The sequence below is a fragment of the Manis pentadactyla genome, chromosome X (assembly GCF_030020395.1).
Source record: "Manis pentadactyla isolate mManPen7 chromosome X, mManPen7.hap1, whole genome shotgun sequence".
In the NCBI taxonomy this organism is placed as follows: domain Eukaryota; kingdom Metazoa; phylum Chordata; class Mammalia; order Pholidota; family Manidae; genus Manis; species Manis pentadactyla.
In genome coordinates, this window is record NC_080038.1 from 16,590,829 (window position 1) to 16,608,488 (window position 17,660).

Genomic DNA, 17,660 nt, shown 5'->3' on the forward strand with positions numbered 1-17,660 from the left:
AATTGGTTTGATTTTAAGGGCAAAGATAAAACTGCCTATCTTAATTATTAAAGATTTTTCTTAAGGATTCTAATTCAGATGTTATTCTGATTGTAATGAGGGTTTAAAGTTGTCCTATTTGAAATGCAATGTAAATTTTCCAGATTGAAAGTAAAATTCATAACAAAGCAGCTTTGAAATTATTTCTATAAGGCCTTAGAAAACCCAGATATCTGACCTTGTATTTTACTTAATAAAACAGAAAAGTCCATTTGCTGCTAAAATATATTCACAGGTGATTATATAATGAGTGAATCTGTTGTTATTATTCAGCATTTTGCTAAAAAATTATCTTCATTAAAATGTTCAGTTTACTATAATTTATATGGAACCCACATATTTGATTTACAAATTTAGAACACTTTATATTTAGCAATTGATGTCCATTTTTTTTCCTTTATTTGCTAAGGTAAGACATATATTTTTCTCAAAATGCCTCAGGTCAAGTTGAAACAATGAAATTAATATGAAAATATCCATTAAAGGATGCTAGTGTCCAAGCTCTCCATCTTTTCCGTCTGTCATTCATCTGGACATAACCAGATATTATTAAATAGAATGAAATGTGTCATATGACACCAGTGGTTCTCAACCAAGATGACTGCATCCCCCAGGGCGCATTTGGCAACATCTGGACACACTTTTGATTGTCACAAGTGGGGAAGGGGTGGATGCTACTGGCGTCTATGGGGTAGAGGCCAGAGATATTGTTAAACATCCCACAATGGGCAGGACAGCCCCCCACAACAAAGAATGATATGTCCCCAAATGTCAATAGTTTCAGGGTTGAGAAACTGAGGTTTACACCAGGCACCTTGATGTTTAAAATACAATACAAACCGGTTCTTTGTTCATTAGAATTCTACAGAGGAAAGAATAGATTATTATCATTTTAATATCATCTGAACAATTCCTCAAGAGAAAACTTCTTAATAACCTGAAAAATAATAGGTTGAAGTCTAACTTGTATGTATTGTTTGTTTTGTATGAGAAATTCCTTCTTTTGGTGTTAGAATATTTTCTTTCATGGAAAGATAGTACTTAGATTGAGCCTTCCTTACTGTAACTCCCTTTTTTAACAAATTGTGTATTTTGTCTGTCTGGAAGTGAACCTGAACTTTAGTTACATTGCAGAGTTCTCCCCAAGGTGTAGACTACAGACGTGAGACTGGTACAAGGAAAGTCACTTAAAAAACGAAGAGAAGGAAGTTTGTTTTCTTTTCAAAGAGTTCTAAGGAAGGTTGTTCCGCAACCCATCAGCCTGTTATAATATCTAGTCTATAAATTGTAATGATAAGACATGACACATTGCAATGTAGATTGATATCATTAGTTTGGAAGATAATTTAGCAATATTTACTAACCTCAAAAATGTCTATGGCTTTTGAGGCAGTGATTCCTTTTCTAGGAATTTAGTGTAAATTAATCATCCTAAATATGCACTAGGCTTTCTACAAAGAGAAGTTCCTAAAAGTATGATTTACCCCGGTGAATAACTGGAAACTACCTAGCTGTCCAACAACCAAAATTGTGGAATGGATAGATTAAAGTGACTAACTTGACTCAACTTTATGTCCACATAAAGATATTAAAATTGTTTTTACAGAACACATGTGATAACATAAGAAAATATTTTTGTTAAAAAATAAAACACAATATGAAAGTTTGTTCACTGCATGATTATAACAGCATAAGAAAAGGAGTCAAGCAAAATCCTATAAGCTAGTATAATTAAAAGCTTTTTGCCCAGAAATTCCACTTCTAAGAGATAACCCTAGGGAAATGATTGGCTGTAAAGAAATGAATCACTATGCAAAAAAGTAGAAACAACCTTAATGTTTTTTTAGTTACAAATTGGAAACAAATCAAATGTTCAACAACTCAATGTAAGGTTTAGTGAAAGCAATATGGTACAACTATGCAATAGAAAAATGAGCAGCCAATAAAATGATGTAGAAACATGTTTATTGATGTGACAACATGTTTACAATATATTAAGTGGTAAAAATACAGGTTAAAAAGAGTACATACATTTTAAATCCCTTAAAAGAATAGGAAGAGGTAAGAATGTTTAGATGTATAAATATAAGCCTGAAGGGATAGTCCCCCCCGCAGAGGTAGCTAGTTATCTTTGAGTGGTGGGATTATAGATTTTTTTTTGCATATATTTTTTCATATTCCTATAGTCAGTATGAGTTACCTACATTAAAACAAAAGAAAGAAAATATATCAAAATGTTAGCAATACCTGCAAAATAGGACTATGGATCTTATTTTCTTTTTATATTTTGCTTCCTGTACTTTCCTAATTGTCTTCACTTCTTTCACTATGTAAAAACATCCACATATAAAGAGATGAGCTATTAGAAGAAAGCACCACGCAGTGTCCTCTTTAGAAGAAAGTGTCTTGAGTTAGTTACTTCCCTTCTTTAAAACATCTATCTCAGATAGGATAAGCTAGGTTCTGTTGTAATAAGCCCAAACAGCACAGTGTATTTCCCACTCATGCTACATGTCGTTCACAGGTGATCTGGGAGCTCTGCTCACTATAGTGACTCAGAAACCCAGGCTGATGCATCAGCCACTCTCAAACATTGCTAGTCACCACACCAGAGGGAAAAAGAGCTCTGAAAAGTTACACATTGGCATCAATATACTCCACAATTATTCACATGGCCTTATCTAATCCAAAGGAAGCCAGAAAGTAGGTAGACCATGTTATAGTTGGTGAATGGCACCTAATAACACAGTCTTGAAATATGGGAAGCAAATATTGAAAGAACTCTAAGGAGACCCCAACAAATCTATAATCAGTGTGGTTGTACTTCTGGTACCTGATTACTAGAGTCTGTCCCCTGACTTGATCTTGTTGGAAACAAGCATTGTAGAAAGCTTCCAGATGTGTCAGATGGAGACCAGAAATCACAAGAAAATAGGACATGTTCTTTGTGAAATCAAAAAACAACAATGCATTTGTTGATTATATATAGCAAAACAGGATAGAGGAACATGCAATACATACATAGGTGGCATTAAAGACAAAAAGAGACAATAGTACCAAAATGGAGTCACTTATGCTAAGCCCCAAGTGACTTAATATGCAAACCAAGACTTAATAGCTAGCCTAATTGCAGTATCAGCCTCTCCCAGGAATATGACATTTAACCAGTCAATCTGGCATACCTTATTAGCACTAGTGAGGTAATCTGCAGGAAAGACCCCTACCCATACCCCAAAGGAAGGGGACCTTGCCTGAAACAATCCACTCTTTGTTAGAAATTTCCTTTTTCCATACCTTCTGCCTATAAAAGCCTTCCATTTTGTGCAACTCCTTGGAGCTCCTTTCTATTTGCTAGATGGGATGGTACCCCATTCATCAACTGCTGAATAAAGCCTATTAGATCTTCAAACTTACTCAAATGAATTTCATTTGCTTAACGGTGGCAACCTTTCAGATTTTCTGAAGATATACTCAGCTGGGCTAAAATGTAGTTTCTTATTTCTCTAAGTCTGCTCTGATTCATCTGACAAGCTCCCATCTTCCAGGTAGAAGAGGGGCCAAGTGACAAGATCAAGCCCAATTTATGGACCTCAATTCAATCCCATAATTTAAAATGTTTTTATAGGTAAACAGTCTCTACTTCGATGACTCCATAAAATGTTCACCGGGTAGGAGTTCTGCCTCTCCCACTGCTCCTCACCAAGAAGATATCTGAGTGTGTGAGGGAGGGGTATTTCTTCTGTGACCTCATAGTGGCAAAGGGCAGATGTTAACCTCCCACAGAAAAGCAGGATCCAGACCCTCCCACTCCTGTCCTCTGATTTCCCAGCAACCTAGCTTACATAATTCCTGCCCTAGTACTTCAACCTCGAAGGGGGAGGTGAAGACATTTGGGTCTTGTGACCTCCCTCCCAGACTCCATTCCACCTTGCTTTTCCATACTGTTGAGCCCTGAAGGTGGAGGACGCTTTTCTCCTCTCTTCTTTACAGCCTGGGGGGCCTCCCTTCTGCTGGCACCTAGGGCCTGTATATTAAAAAGGGAACTTTGTTATTTAGAAATCCCTTTCTGCAAAATGCTTGGGTTTTATGTACATTGTCTTACTAAAAAGAGGTCAAGAAAATCAGCTTTGAAATTCAAAGCTAATGAATGGCCTTTCTGTTCTGGGCAGCACCTGTCTGTCCTTTCTTTCCTGGGACAATAAGCTTGATGACTCTGTCAGAAGACTACCAGGAAATAGGATTTAAAGGGGGAATCAAAATGCACTGGTGTAATTCTTATAAAATGTTTCCTCAGAGAGGTGAGATTCGAGAAACTAAGGCAATGAGATTCATTTTCTTGGGTGTCTTGTGAGATCCATCTTTTCTTCAGAGAGACAAAGTGTAATTTTCAAAAACATAACCCTAATGAATATATAGGATGAATACATGTTATCACCACTTTCGTGCATTAATGAGGTAACCAGCAGGATGGTAAATCTGGTACAAAGGAGGATTCAAAAGACAGATTCATATGCTTAAAAAAGGAAAAGCATGCTGAACTAAGTTTGCTAAGTTAGAAGAAAAACAGGGCAATAAAACCATAACCTTTGGGGTTATCACTTCTGCATAGAAATATTTTGCATCTCTACTGGACAAAAATCTACAAGTTAATATGCTTGAGCTTTAATCAAGCAACAGTGCATTCCCGGGAAGATCTAAGTAAATCCTTCGGTGGGCTTGTTAGATAAAGGCTCTTAAAGGAAGCTTCAGTCTGGCCCTGAAATGACAAGCACACATCCTTTTGCCTCTTTCCAAGTGTTAGCTTCTTTTTCCTAATATAGTCAAACGTTGCATACATCCCATCATAACAGACACAAACACAGCTTGGTGAGAGCTGATGGAATGATGGGACAAATCCATGAATGGATTTATAAAGAATCTATAGATATAAAGCATAGGGGTTTAGAGCAAGCCCACATTTCTGCCTTAGAGACACCAGTGAATAGGTGTCTTTAAAAACCTAAAATTGTGATATTGCTCCAAACCTACAGATCTTAGAGATACCTTATTCCTCACAAATTACCCTTTTATCTGAATCATAATCTAGAAAGATTGAAGTAGGCCTAAGTGATTCTGTTATGAAAGCAGATTAATCTAGTGAAATGCAACCGTAAGGGTGTGTGGTAATTATCTGTCAATCGTTGTAGGTTAAGTAGGTTACCCCAGCTCATGAAATGTATGCTAGCCTATTAGTTTACTGAGATGATGAACATTATTTCATCGATAAGCAGAGTTAGCTTAACTCTAAGGGATTTAGCAAAGTTCACATGTGAAGCATCCTCCAGCTGACAGTAATTTCCAAAACAAATCCGACTTTAAAAATCTCATAGCAGTTCATTTGTAATACCATCCTCCCTATCCAGATGGTCTTTGAAGTACCCTTTTGGTTAGAGAGAAGTAAGAGAAACCAGCGTTACAAAAGACCAAAGACTGCCCTGAGTGCAGTTTCCTCACAGAATTTCATTTTTTGAGTAGAGGTCAAGATCATCTGATTAAAAAGCTCAAATTTTCTGCAACTTTCTATTGAAGTCTGTGGTGTGGAACGTGCACATGTTTCCATGTTAAGATTATTCAGCTGTGGAAAACACAAGAACTTGCACCCAGTTTTCCTTTAAAAGTTGAAGAAATCTGTGGCGCTGCATGTTGGCGCAGAAGTGAGAAAGGTAAAGGTGTTGCTCATGAACTGCGTGGCCATTTTGTTTTGCTTCTCCTGCAAGAAAGCAAAGACAAACACTTGGCAAAGCATTGTAATTCCAGAGTATGAGCAAAGCTGAGACATTTAAGTAACCATGTCACGAAAACATGGGAACATAGATTCTGTTGGCTAATCCCAATAGGTAATTAATCATGTCCCTGACAGTGTGGAATGCAGCTTTTCCTGCTCTGTGCAGAGACTTTACCAGGCAGGCCGAGAGATTCTTTGAATACTGGAATCTGCAGTGGCTTAAGGAGTTGTAAGTCAGTGATTCTGAGATCTGAAGATTTATAGATTTCTTGAACTAGTAAAATTTCAAAATAATGTTGAAGATTAACATGGTGTTAACTTCTTATTTTGCCACATAATAACATTGGGGCAAACCTCACTATTCATAATTGCCATCATCTCATAAAAGATATGGCTTCACAGACTGTCTTATTTTCAAGGGCTAGTTCCTAATTGGATTCACTAGTGAATTTGGGGTGAAGATCTATTTAAGTAGCTTAACTTCTTTCTCAAACCTTTCATAAGTGACTGACAGGCTCACTGAAGTACCTGTCGTCCACAGCGGATCAACTGAGCGCTACTCCTGAGACAGTGTGACTGGATTAGATTTTGGCTCCAGATAAGGGCTCAATTCTTGAGTTTTTCCTTAGGATCATCTTGATTTAAGGAGGATTCTTTTCAACTAGCTAGGAGATAAAAGATTGAAGCATTGAACAAATTCTGACTGGGGCATGTATTCAGCTTTCTTCTGCCTTACTCAACCTTTAAGCAAGAATCAAATCAAACTCTTGGACTGCCTATTACTAAGGATGTTGGGCTAAACTTTGGGGAAGAATTTCTCACTTAAGTCTTCCAAAGTACAGCCTGAGAACCTATGAAAGGAGCAGATTTCTGGGTTTTAGTGCCATAGGTTCTGAATGAAGTCTGAGATGGCAGCCCTAGAATCTCAGTTTAGAACAAGCATAATGTGATTTTGATGCACATGGCTCAGGGACCCCCGACTTGAGAAATATTGTCCTTGGAGCTCTAACAAAGTGGAAATAGACAGATAGATATTTAAAATGCATTAAAGTAATATCACAAAGGTGAGTGGGAGTGGGTTACATGTTCCAGATTTCTCACATTTAGAGGGGAGGAAAGATATCAATTAACATTCCATATTTGTAAGTGAAGAATACATGTTGTAACTTTAGGATAACTAGCAAAAGAAAAGAGGAGTACATGATATCCAAACTGAAAGAGACTTAAATGACTGAATGACAAAATTATCAATCCAAAATAAGGAAAGAAAAAGGAACACAGAACAGATAGGAAAAGATGCATAGTAAGATAGTAGATATTGTGGATAAAGTGAAGGTTCCTATGGCCAGGATTCTCACCTGGCCCTGGTTGGCTAGCTCACTACACATGTGTGGGCAATACATCATTATTGACTCTATATAAAGAGCCCTGCCCAGTGCTCTGGGTGACACGGTGGCACGGCTGCAAGGCTGCAGGAGAGCAGAGATGAGACTCGAGTGGTGGCAGTGCCGAGGACAGAGACTGAGATGGCTGCAGGGGTAGAGAGGCCCAGAGGCAGAGACCGGCCTGCTGCATGCAGACTCGCTCTGAGTGAACAGGATTCTAGTGATTGACCTGCCACCGTGGGAATAAAGTTGGGTATAACCCTTTCACCCCAAGAACATTCTACTGTCATTTCTTTGGTCACATTGAATCCATAGTGAACTTGTCTGGGGCTGAAACCCATTGGCAAGACAGACATAAACACAAACATCAGTATACATTGACTAAAAGTGGACTAAATTTTCCAGTGAAAAAACAAAAATCATTAGATGGAAAACAAATGGACAAACCCAACTCCATGTTGTTTAAAGACATACATTTAAAACATAAGAATAATGAAAGGTAGAAAAAAATGACAAACTTTTATCCCACAATTGCTAACTAAAAGGTGTAGCTATATTAGTATGAAAAAATTGAATTAAAAGCAAACAGCATTATTAGAAATAAAGCAGGTCACTTCTTAAGAAGAGATTCAATTAACTAGGAATAAAGAACAGTTTTAAATTCTATGTAGCTAATTACATGGCCTCAAAATGCATTAAATAACAACTGGTAAGACACCAAGGAGAAGAAGACAATGCTCAATCATAGTGGGAGATTTTAATACAACTTTCTTACTAACAAGTAGAACCAACAGACAAAGCCTACTTCAGGTATGACCATGGAGAATAAAGGACAAGGACACAGCCAAAGTCCAGAGAGGACCAGGTATGGGGCATTCCTCCCGAGACCAGAACCAAGGTCTGACATAAGAACTTCCTTCACTCTGGGGCAGGGAATCTGCATTTCTTGCCCATCACATTTCTCATTGCTATGCCCCAGTGATTGCTAAATGCTTTTTCCATTCTTCCCTTTCCCAAATGGAAATTTTCACTGTAGATCTCCTATTCCCTCTCCACATGATATACTGAAACCTGAGTAGCTGTGGGGGAATAACATTCTCTTATTATGTAGATTTCTGGAGCTACGTCAGATGCCAGGGCCTGCACACTACTACCCAGAGATGCTAGACTTTATTTGTACTCAGCTGATGGATTATACTTTGGGTTGTCTCCTGAGGGGAGGGATGAGTGTATTCTATATATGGGAATAAGGGTGTGCATGGATATTTAGAGGGTCAGGGGTTTAGAAGTGTCAAGAGCTTGCTAATTGTTGCCTGTGTCTATTTTCCCTTTCTACATTTTAGTAACAGACCCCTCTGAGTGTAAGCTCATCACATGGCTGCCCAGGAAGATGCTATATTTCTCAGTTTTTGAAGGTAGGTGTAGTCAGTCATATGACCAAATTTGGGCCAATGAGATATGAGCAGAAGTTATGTGTACTTATCTACATAAAGATGAAGCTGCTTGCCCTGATTTTTTTTTCACCCACCAATTGGGAAATGACAGTGATTGGAACAATCCCTTGGGTCCTAAGAGGGATACTGAGCTGTCCACCAGCCTTGGTTACTGTATGTTCCCATGGAACAGAGCTGTCCTGCAGGCCCTTGATTATTATATAAGAAAGAAAGTCTTATCATATATAAGCTATTGTACTTTGGGGTTCCTTTGCTACAGCAGCTTTTCCTGTATCCTAACTAGTAGAGATGTGTTGTGGAGTAACAGTGGCCAGTTGGAAAGGTGAGAGTGGGGAGGAAGAAGCTATTGCAAGCCTTAATAGCATGCTCAGGAGTCAGGATTTGAGGGACTTGGTAAGGTAAGGACTGCAGAAGGACTGGATAGGTGGTTGGGCCATTGGTGGTGATAGGGAAGCTGATGACATGGCTTCGCTTCAGCCACTTCCTGTGATGTTTAGGATTCTGTATCTCCATGTATATATACCCTTCTCCAGAATTCCATGCCCATATGTCCAAGGACTGACCAGAATTTCTCTTGGGAGGTTAAATAGGCTTCTCAAACTCAACATTTCAAAGCTTAGCTTTCTTCCCCAGAGAGCTTTCTGTTCTTTTGTATTCCCTATTCTGGTTAATAATTCCACCACTCAGTATCGCCCCTGACCCAGATGTCCTCACTAGAAACTAGGGTCACCCTTGATTCCTTCTTCATCACCACACATAGTTTCTCATAAAGATCCCCTACTCCCATTCTTTTCATTCATTTCTCTGGTCCCGTTGCCTTGATTCAGGTCCCCATTTTCTTTTACTTCAATGTTGCAGTATCCTCCTTTCTAGCTGATCTCTCTGATTTCAGTGCCCCCCATGCTTCACATTGCTCTCAGGGCTGTTTTTCTAAAACACAAAGTTGACTATATCACTTCACCTGTTTATATTCTTTCTCCCATTTCCTATAAGCCAAGGAGCCCAGAGTCAGTACAGATCTGGTCCCCTTTTAGCCCTTATCAAGCCCCTAGGTGCACTGTGGGACCTGAGCACACTAGCCTTGGCAGTATCCTCTCTGCCTAGAATGTCCTTGTCCTCTCTTCACTTAACAGACTCTTACTTAGCCTTCAAAACCCAGCTTAAATATGACTCATTGGAAAATTTTTCTAGGTTTCTGTGGTTTAGTTGCTTTATCAATATTTTATAAATGAATGAATTAATTAAAGATAGAACACTGACAACTGAATCCCAAAGAACACACCCAGCAGAAAGGCAAAACATTTTAGAAGTCTAGAATTTTACCACTGGAAAAGAAACTAATAGATTTTAAAGATCATCTAAATGTATTTATATATGAGCTTCAGAGAAGTTAAATGACTTTCCCAGGATCAGACAGCAGAACTGAAAGTAAGACGTGGGTTTTCTGGTTTGGTTTCTGATTCTGTTCTCCTACATTTTGCTGGGAAAGTGTCAGAGAATAATTTTAAAGAAGGGTTTGTCTGAGAAGTTTGAGTTTAAAGGTTTGGACATTTTAGCTTGTGGACTAAGTTGCAATTCAAGTCAAGTATGGAATGATCAGAATGTCAATATAACCTCATCATAGAGATAGTCATCTAAGATATGAGCCATTTTCCCAGACGGACAGATAGAGATCCTGTGTGCACACCAATATGGATTTTGAAAACCAGAGAGTGTCCAGTCCAAGGGCTCAAAATGTTTTTTTTGACCCAGAGGCTCTTTCAGACCAGCTTCTAAGAATAATGTTTTTGAATGCTTAAAAAACATCAAACATAGAAATACAAAGCAATTGCACTGAAAATATGGTTACCAAAGTATTAAAAAATTGTACATGTGTGACATATGTCCTTTTTTTAACCTACTAAATAACAAGATCTAGGAGCAGTCTAATAATTACCATGATTTTGAAGTTGCAATGAATATAAAGAATATTTCAAGATACCTGGGATGACTGTCATGTGATAGAAAATATTTGTGATTTCTGTTGATGACAAGTCAAATGTTCTACTAACAGGACTGTGGTTTGAAATTTAACTTTTGTTAGAGAGATCAGTGAAAATGAAGAGGAAATGTTTTTTTCTCTCAGGTTCACTGCTCTGCCAAACCGCAGGTTGAGAATCCACCCTCTGGATTGTCCAACCTCTTCACTTTAAAGCTGAGGAATGTTTTCTCTGAAATATGTGAAGTGAGTTCAAATAAAATTAATTCAAAGAAAACTATTGATGGAGTGTATGCAGTTGGCCTCTTTCAACTCAGCACACTTCGCTCAAGGAATATAGGCTTAAAAACAGAATCAGAGAAGGGAGGTTGTTGCTTTTAAGCCATTTCTCCTTTTTGCTCAGTGTTCCTGGTTCCTAAGACCTGCTTGGTGCAAAAGCCCTTAGAAGGGGAGATTAAGAACAAAACTCAAGTTACTATCTCAATAAATTATCCTGCCACCATTCTAAGAACAAGAAGAAAGATGGCAGTTAATTTTTGAAAAAAGTCCAACAGTAAGAAGTATCCAAGCAATATATACAAATACGGAATCATTATGTTGTACACCTGAAACTAATAATGATGTTACATGTCGATTCTACCTCAATATCAAAAAAGGAATAATATGACTATAGGTTTGGGATGCAAAGTAACCTGGATTGTACATATTTTTTATTTGACTTGTACATATTTTTTATTTGACTTTTAAAAAATACACATTATAGAGGTGTGGAGTAAGGCTTGAAAATATTTCTTAAACCAAATAATTGACTAAATTTGCCAAAACAACTTATTGAATTCATGTCTCTACCGTTGTTTTATAATGCCTCCTTTATCAGGTATTAGATTATTAAATTTACTTGTGTCTACCTCTTGACCATATAATTCGCTAATTCCTGTGCTACTCCACACATGTGCTATACCAAGACTCATTTAATTACATCTCTGATATTTTGGGCATTTGAACAATAATAACAACCATAATAATATAAAAGAGAAGTGTTCAAAAATGCCCTGTTAAAGGACTGAATGCCTAGGCTTGAATTGAACGGATATTGCCCAGAGGTCCTGAGCCACTAAATCTTTTGAACCTTTTTGATCACAGCCCACAATGAGAAATAGATTTTTTTCACTGGAACTCATCACGTGCATGCATGCATACACATATACAGTTTGTATGTGATTCAAACAAAAGTTTCCCCAGACGTCTCTTAATAAGTGATGATTTCATGTGAAACCTTCATGAGAGTGTTTATCAATGATACCTTAACAAAAAAATAAATACATAAGTAATGAGACCCACTGGATATTTTTGTTCTATGCCATTCTATTCCATTCAAAGTAATGCTGGCCAGTGACCTGCTATTTATGACCAAGGACTGAGTAGCAGCCCATACTTAAATAAACACTGGACTACATGAACTCTGAGGATCCTCAAATTCTAAGATTTAATGATGTATGTGTGGGTCTTATAAATAAGTACAGTATTAGATGGGGCAAATTTTTTCAAGAAATGTTCTTTTTTTGGTATCATTGATCTACAATTACATGAAGAACATTATGTGTACTAGGCTCGCCCCTTCACCAAGTCCCCCCCACATACCCCTTCACGGTCACTGTCCATCAGCGTAGTAAGATGCTGTAAAATCACTACTTGTCTTCTCTGTGTTGTAGAGCCCGCCGCATACTCCCCCCCACATTATACATGCTAATTGTAAGGCTCCCTTTCTCCCCCACCCCTTATCCCTCCCTTCCCACCCATCCTCCCCTCCCACCCATCCTCCCCAGTCCCTATCCCTTTGGTCCCTGTTAGTCCATTCTTGGGTTCTGTGAGTCTGCTGCTGTTTTGTTCCTTCAGTTTTTTCTTTGTTCTTATACTCCACAGATGAGTGAGATCATTTGGTACTTGTCTTTCTCTGCCTCGCTTATTTCACTGAGCATAATGCCCTCTAGCTCCATCCATGTTGTTGCAAATGGTAGGATTTGTTTTCTTCTTATGGCTGAATAATATATGTACCATATCTTCTTTATCCATTCATCTACTGATGGACACTTAGGTTGCTTCCATTTCTTGGCTATTGTAAATAGTGCTGCGATAAACATAGGGGTGCATCTGTCTTTTTCAAACTGGGCTGCTGCATTCTTAGGGCAAATTCCAAGAAGTGGAATTCCTGGATCAAATGGTATTTCTATTTTAAGCATTTTGAGGAACATCCATACTGATTTCCACAATGGTTGAACTAATTTACATTCCCACCAGCAGTGTAGGAGGGTTCCCCTTCCTCCACAACCTCGCCAACATTTGTTGTTGTTTGTCTTTTGGATGGTGGCCATCCTTACTGGTGTGAGGTGATATCTCAATGTGGTTTTAATTTGCATTTCTCTGATGACTAGTGATGTGGAGCATCTTTTCATGTGTCTGTCGGCCATCTGAATTTCTTCTTTAGAGAACTGTCTATTCAGCTCCTCTGTCCATTTTTTAATTGGATTATTTGTTTTTTGTTTGTTGAGGTGGGTGAGCTCTTTATATATTTTGGATGTCAACGCTTTATCGGATCTGTCATTTATGAATATATTCTCCCATACTGTAGGATGCCTTTTTGTTCCATTGATGGTGTCCTTTGCTGTACAGAAGCTTTTCAGCTTGATATAGTCCCACCTGTTCATTTTTACTTTTGTTTCCCTTTCCCGGGGAGATATGTTCATGAAGAAGTCACTCATGTTTATGTCCAAGAGATTTTTGCCTATGTTTTTTTCTAAGAGTTTTATGGTTTTATGACTTACATTCAGGTGTTTGATCCATTTCGAATTTACTTTTGTGTATGGGGTTAGACAGTGATCCAGTTTCATTCTCTTACATGTAGCTGTCCAGTTTTGCCAGCACCATCTGTTGAAGAGACTGTCATTTCCCCATTGTATGTCCATGGCTCCTTTATCAAATATTAATTGGCCATATATGTTTGGGTTAATGTCTGGAGTCTCTATTCTGTTCCACTGGTCTGTGGCTCTGTTCTTGTGCCAGTACCAAATTGTCTTGATTACTGTGGCTTTGTAGTAGAGCTTGAAGTTGGGGAGCGAGATACCCCCCACTTTATTCTTCCTTCTCAGGATTGCTTTGGCTATTTGGGTTCTTTGGCGGTTCCAGTTCATTGAAGAATGCTGTTGGTAATTTGATAGGGATTGCATTGAATCTGTATATTGCTTTGGGCAGGATGGCCATTTTGAAGATATTAATTCTTCCTAGCCAGGAGCATGGGATGAGTTTCCATTTGATAGTGTCCTCTTTAATTTCTATTAAGAGTGTCTTATAGTTTTCAGGGTATAGGTCTTTCACTTCCTTAGTTAGGTTTATTCCTAAGTATTTTATTCTTTTTTATTGTATTGTGAATGGAATTGTTTTCCTGATTTCTCTTTCTATTAGTTCATTGTTAGTGTATAGGAGAGCCACAGATTTCTGTGTGTTAATTTTGTATCCTGCAACTCTGCTGAATCCAGATATTAGTTCTAGTAGTTTTGAGTGGAGTCTTTAGGGTTTTTTATGTACAATATCATGTCATCTGCAAATAGTGACAGTTTGACTTCTTCTTTACCAATCTGGATTCCTTGTATTTCTTTCTATTGTCTAATTGCTGTGGCTAGGACCTCCAGTACTATGTTGAATAACAATGAGGAGAGTGGGCATCCCTGTCTTGTTCCCAATCTCAGAGGAAAAGCTTTCAGCTTCTCACTGTTCAGTATGATGTTAGCTGTGGGTTTATCATATATGGCCTTTATTATGTTGAGGTACTTGCCCTCTATGCACATTTTGTTGAGAGTTTTTATCATGAATGGACATTGAATTTTGTCAAATGCTTTTTCAGCATCTATGGAGATGATCATGTGGATTTGTCCTTCTTTTTATTTATGTGGTGGATGATGTTGATGGATTTTCTAATGTTGTACCATCCTTGCATCCCTGGGATGAATCCCACTTGGTCATGGTGTACGATCCTTTTGATGTATTTTTGAATTCTGTTTGCTAATATTTTGTTGAATATTTTTGTATCTACATTCTTCAGGGATATTGGTCTGTAGTTTTCTTTTTTGGTGGGGTCTTTGCCTGGTTTTGGTATTAGGGTGATGTTGGCTTCATTGAATGAGTTTGGGAGTATTCCTTCCTCTTCTATTTTTGGAAAACTTTAAGAAGAATGGGTATTATGTCTTCTCTGTATGTCTGATAAAATTCCGAGGTAAATTCATCTTGCCTGGGGGTTTTGTTCTTGGGTAGTTTTTAAATTACTGCTTCAATTTCGTTGCTGGTAATTGGTCTGTTTATATTTTCTGTTTCATTCTGGGTAAGTCTTGGAAGGTTGTATTTTTCTAGGAAGTTGTCCATTTCTTCTAGGTTTTCCAGCTTGTTAGCATATAGGTTTTCATAGTATTCTCTAATAATTCTTTGTATTTCTTTGGGGTCTGTCGTGATTTTTCCTTTCTCATTTCTGATTCTGTTGATGTGTGTTGAGTCTCTTTTTCTCTTAGTAAGTCTGGCTAGAGGCTTATCTATTTTGTTTATTTTCTTGAAGAACCAGCTCTTGGTTTCATTGATTTTTTCTACTGTTTTATTCTCCTCAATTTTGTTTATTTCTTCTCTGATCTTTATTATGTCCCTCCTTCTGCTGACCTTAGGCCTCATTTGTTCTTCTTTTTCCAATTTCGATAGTTGTGACATTAGACTATTCATTTGGGATTGTTCTTCCTTCATTAAATATGCCTGGATTGCTATATACTTTCCTCTTAAGACTGCTTTTGCTGTGTCCCACAGAAGTGGGGGCTTAGTGTTGTTGTTGTCATTTGTTTCCATATATTGCTGGATCTCCATTTTAATTTGGTCGTTGATCCATTGATTATTTAGAAGCATGTTGTTAAGCCTCCATGTGTTTGTGAGCCTTTTTCCTTTCTTTGTACAATTTATTTCTAGTTTTATGCCTTTGTGGTCTGAGAAGTTGGTTGGTAGAATTTCAGTCTTGTTCTTTTTACTGAGGCTCTTTTTGTGGCCTAGTATGTGGTCTATTCTGGAGAATGTTCCATGTGCACTTGAGAAGAATGTGTATCCTGTTGCTTTTGAATGTAGAGTTCTATAGATGTCTATTAGGTCCATCTGTTCTAGTGTGTTGTTCAGTGCCTCCGTGTCGTTACTTATTTTCTGTCTGGTGGATCTGTCCTTTGGAGTGAGTGGTGTGTTGAAGTCTCCCAAAATGAATGCATTGCATTCTATTTCCTCCTTTAATTCTGTTAGTATTTGTTTCACATATGTTGGTGCTCCTGTATTGGGTGCATATATGTTTATAATGGTTATATCCTCTTGTTGGACTGAACCCTTTATCATTATGTAATGTCCTTTATCTCTTGTTACTTTCTTTGTTTTGATGTCTATTTTGTCTGATACTAATACTGCAACACCTGCTTTTTTCTCTCTGTTGTTTGCAGGAAATATCTTTTTCCATCCCTTGATTTTTAATCTGTGCATGTCTTTGGGTTTGAGATGAGTCTCTTGTAAGCGGCCTATAGATGGGTCTTGCTTTTTTATTCATTCTATTACTCTGTGGCTTTTGATTGGTACATTCAGTCCATTTACATTTAGGGTGATTATTGAAAGATATGTAGTTATTGCCATTGCTGGCTTTAAGTTTGTGGTTACCAAAGGTTCAAGGTTGGCTTCTTTACTACCTTACTGTCTAACTTAATTCGCTTATTGAGCTATTATAAACACAGTCTGATGATTCTTTATTTCTCTCCCTTCTTACTCCTCCTCCTCCATTCTTCATATCTTGGGCGTTTTGTTCCGTGTTCTTTTTAGGAGTGCTCCCATCTAGAGCAGTCCCTCTAAAATACCCTGTAGAGGTGGTTTGTGGGAGGCATATTCCCTTAACTTTTGCTTGTCTAGGAATTGTTTAATCCCTCTTTCATATTTAAATGATAATCATGCTGGATATAGTATTCTTGGTTCAAGGCCCTTCTGTTTCATTGCATTAAATATATCATGACATTCTCTTCTGGCCTGTAAGGTTTCTGTTGAGAAGTCTGTTGATAGCCTGATGGGTTTTCCTTTGTAGGCGACCTTTTTCCTCTCTCTAGCTGCCTTTATAAGTCTGTCCTTGTCCTTGAGCTTTGCCATTTTAATTATTATGTGTCTTGGTGTTGTCCTCTTTGGGTCCCTTCTGTTGGGAGTTCTGTGTACTTCTGTGGTATGAGCAACTATTTCCTCCCCCAGTTTGGGGAAGTTTTCAGCAATGATTTCTTCAAACACACTTTCTATCCCTTTTTCTCTCTTCTTCTTCTGCTACCCCTATAATGTGGATATTGTTCCTTTTGGATTGGTCATGCAGTTCTGTTAATATTGTTTCATTCCTGGAGATCCTTTTATCTCTCCCTGCGTCAGCTTCTATGTGTTCCTGTTCTCTGGTTTCTAATCCATCAATGGCCTCTTGCATCTCATCCATTCTGCTTTTAAATCCTTCCAGAGATTGTTTTATTTCTGTAATCTCCCTCTGTACTTGCTCCTTTAGCTCTTGCATATTTCTGTGGAGACCATCAGCATGTTTATGATTTTTATTTTGAATTCTTTTTCAGGGAGACTGGTTAGATCTGTCCCTGCAGATCCTCTCTCAGGGGTTGTCTGGACTATTTTGGACTGGACTAAACTTTCCAGCCTTTTCATCGTGATAGCGGTGGTTGTAGGCAGGTTGCGGGTGTATCAGCTGGAAGAAGAAAGTCCTTTCCTGCTTGCTGGATGCCTTGCTCTTCTCCGCTCCCTGTGTCGGTTACCTGCACTCCTGGAGCAGCCACCGGGTTAATCCCCTAAGCTTCTGTGGACGGGGTCTCCGTCAGAGCAGCCCAGAGCCCTGCGGGGAGTGGCAAGTACGCCAGGTGCGCTCCTCCGCAATAGCAGCGCCCCTGCCGGGCAGCTGTGTGCCAGCAGCGGCCTTTGGGTCTGGCCCGGGCAGCTGTGCTTTGGGCTGGGAT

General features: G+C 38.4%; 1 long non-coding RNA gene across 1 annotated transcript in view; it reads left to right on the forward strand.

Moving 5' to 3' along the window:
* The window catches only part of LOC130682031 (uncharacterized), a 32,111-nt gene that overhangs the window by 1,413 nt on the left and 13,038 nt on the right, over positions 1 to 17,660 (forward strand). The window contains exon 2 of the long non-coding RNA XR_008995336.1: positions 8,532 to 8,603. This is a non-coding gene — a long non-coding RNA (uncharacterized LOC130682031). The remainder of the gene's footprint in view (positions 1 to 8,531; positions 8,604 to 17,660) is intronic.